The 3,232-nt window shown below is 36.4% G+C and overlaps 1 non-coding gene across 1 annotated transcript; it reads left to right on the top strand.

The window, feature by feature from the left end:
• The first annotated feature begins 2,683 nt into the window (after positions 1-2,683).
• Positions 2,684-2,789, top strand: LOC122277903. Its single transcript, XR_006229211.1, has one exon. It is a non-coding gene; the product is annotated as a small nucleolar RNA R71 (small nucleolar RNA).
• The last annotated feature ends 443 nt before the right edge of the window (positions 2,790-3,232 follow it).

Below are 3,232 nucleotides of genomic sequence, written 5' to 3' on the forward strand. Positions count from 1 at the left end.
AAGTTCCAAACAGGCAAGTAAAAGTAGTTTTTTCTTGGTCTTCAAGGGCTATTTCAATTTGATAATATCCTAAAAAACCATTTAGAAAATAATAAAAACTATGGCCCGCAACTCTTTCCAAAGTTTGGTCTAAAAATGGTAATGTAAAATGGTCCTATCTTATGACAACATTTAGTTTCCTAAAATCAATAAACATGCGCCATCCTGTGATGGTCCTATCTGGGATTAACTCATCTTTTTCATTTTTCACAATTGTAATCCTAGATTTCTTAGGAACCACTTGAGTAGGACTTACCCATTGATTATCCAAGATGGGATAGATGATACCTACATCCAAGAGTTGCAAGACTTCATTTTTTACCACCTCCTTTAGCGTAGGATTCAACCTCCTTTGCATCTCTCAAGTTGGTGATGAATTTTTCTTCAAGAAAATTAGATGTGTACAAATGGTGGGGCTGATTCCTTTGATGTTTGCCATCGACCATCCAAATGCTCCTTTATGTTGCTTAAGGACCCGTAGGAGTTGCTCCTCTTACTCAACTAATAAAGAAAATGAGATAATACATGAAAAAGTGCTAGTTAGCCCAAGAAAAACATATTTCAACAATTCAAGTAGTGGTTTCAAAACCAGATGTTTGCCATCGACCATCCAAGTGCTCCTTTATGTTGCTTAAGGACCCGCAGGAGTTGCTCCTCTTACTCAACTGACAAAGAAAATGAGATAATACATGGAAAAGTGTAAGTTGGCCCAAGAAAAACATATTTCAACAATTCAAGTAGTGGTTTCAAAACCAGGGATAGAGGAACTTCATCCGATGGTTGCTGGTTTATGCATTGAAGTGGCAGATCTTCGAACTTAAGTCACCACAATGAGTCCATTTTGCAACCTGCACTAGAATTTACTGCACTAGTATCCAACAGTTCACTATTTTCTAAGGTTCTAGGTAAAACACGTTCCATTTGACTCTCTTGCTATAATAAAAAAAAAAAAAAATCTTCAGCAAGTAAGCATTCCAAACAATTCACTTCCTGGAGTTCTTTCAAATCTTGTGGTTGCCTACTAGTGTTGAACACATTTAACTCCAACGTCGTATTTCCAAAAGTCAATTTAAGGATGCCACTTTGACAATTTATCAAAGCGTTGGAAGTAGCCAAAAATGGCCTCCCTAAAATGACGAGTGCCTGGAAAACAGAGTGAGGAGTTAATTGAACATCTAATACCACAAAATCAACAGGATAATAAAATTTATCCTCTTCTACCACTCCCTAGGCTTTTTAATTGAACGGTTGACCAATTGAAAGATGATAGAAGTTGGTTTCAACTCTCCTAAACCAAATTGTTCATAGGTGTTATAAGGAAGCAAATTGACACTAGAACCTAAGTCTAGTAGTGCTTGGCCTATTTTGGAGCTTCCTATAACACAAGCTATTGTTGGAGAACCTAGATCTTTATACTTAGGAGGAGTGTTGGAATGGATAATGGAGCTGACTTGTTCCGTGAGAAATGTCTTCTTTTGCACATTAAGTCTTCTTTTAACCGTACACAAATCTTTCAAGAATTTGGCATATGTGGGGATTTGCTCAATGGCATCAAGATGAGGAATGTTAATGCGCACTTGCCTAAAAATATCTAAAATCTCAACATGATGTTTATCTTTATGTGAAGGAACCAATCTTTGAGGAAAGGGTGCCGGGAGAGTTACCTTTGGTTTCAAAGAAACATCAACATCAGAATTTTTACCTTGTGCAGTAGAAATGGAACTTTCACCTTTCTTGCCAGTTTCATTACCCAATGTATCAACTTCTTTGCCACTACGGAGAGTTATTACAGCCTTGCAAGTCCTAACATTTGCTTCTGAAGAAGATGAAGACTCTATGGCAGCAATTTGGACTTGAGGATTTGGTTGGGGTTAAGATGGAAATTTTCCTTTCGCTTGTGCACTCAAGGTTGTGTTCAGCTTGGTCAAATTATTCCTTATGTCATTGATGGCTTGAGAAGTTTGGTTATTTATGGTGGTTTGACTTTGCATGAACTGCTGAAGAGTAGAAGTCATTTGTTGAAATGGGTCATCCATGGGTTTTCTAGGGGCTGGAATTAGTGCATTTTGTTGGGTACGAACTGAATATTGAGCTGAACCAGCTCCCGAATGTGCTGAATTTGTGGGATGATCATTTCTCCAGCTGAAATTAGGGTGATTTCTCCAACCTATATTATAAGTGTTAGAATATGGTGCAGGAAAAGGCTTAGAAATCATGTTAACAGGATGAGAAGCATCACACAAAACTTCTTTAAAAGCTAGAATAGTAGGACATTCGAATGTTACATGGCTAGTATCCTCATAGATGTTACATTTTCCTTGTTTTGGAATACCCTGAAATTCATACACTTTCTTCAACTCAATCGCCTCCAATTTTTTTGACAATAAGGCAAATTTGGCTTTCAAATCATCCTCCTCATTTAAAACATATTTACCCCTCCAACTCAGGATCCTCAATGGTTCAACTCTATCATAGACACAAGAAGTGTCCCATGATTGAGCATTTTAAGCCAAGTAATCAAAATATGCAAATGCTTCTTCCAACTCCTTATTAAAGAATTCTCCATTACACATGGTTTCAATAAATTGTCACATCTTAGGTACCAAAGCATCATAAAAAAGACTAATGATGCACCAATTCTCATAATCATGGTGTGGACAAGCATATAAGAGATCTTTGAACCTTTCCCAACTTTGATAAAAAGTTTCATTTTCCTTTTGAGAAAAAGTCATCATTTGTCTTTTCAGAGCATTGGTACGATGCATTGGGAAAATTTTTTTCAAAAATTCCGCTTGCATTTCTCGCCATGTTCCAATGATGAACCCTAACATTTCAAATTGTTGCATGAAAATAAATGCAGAAGAATAAATAAGACAAGCCGAATGCAAATGATCTGGAAACAACTAAGAAAATGCCGAAAAAAATAAAATCTATCGAATGAAGAATTCACAAGGTCTGAAAATGAAAACTTCCAACTTAAAGATCTAAATAAAAGAAAACGTAAAGCCTCAATAAAATAAAACAACCGACAACCACTAAGAACTTAAAGTAAACTGAGAAAAACCAAAAATAGAAATGAATCCCGAGAGAGAAAGAGCTTCTGCCCCTCTGTTCTGCGTCTCAGCAAAAACTAAGAAAAGAAAAATAAATCCCTCTCCAACAAGGGTTCCATCCCACTAAAATGAAAAAAAAA

The sequence above is a fragment of the Carya illinoinensis genome, chromosome 9, assembly GCF_018687715.1.
Source record: "Carya illinoinensis cultivar Pawnee chromosome 9, C.illinoinensisPawnee_v1, whole genome shotgun sequence".
In the NCBI taxonomy this organism is placed as follows: domain Eukaryota; kingdom Viridiplantae; phylum Streptophyta; class Magnoliopsida; order Fagales; family Juglandaceae; genus Carya; species Carya illinoinensis.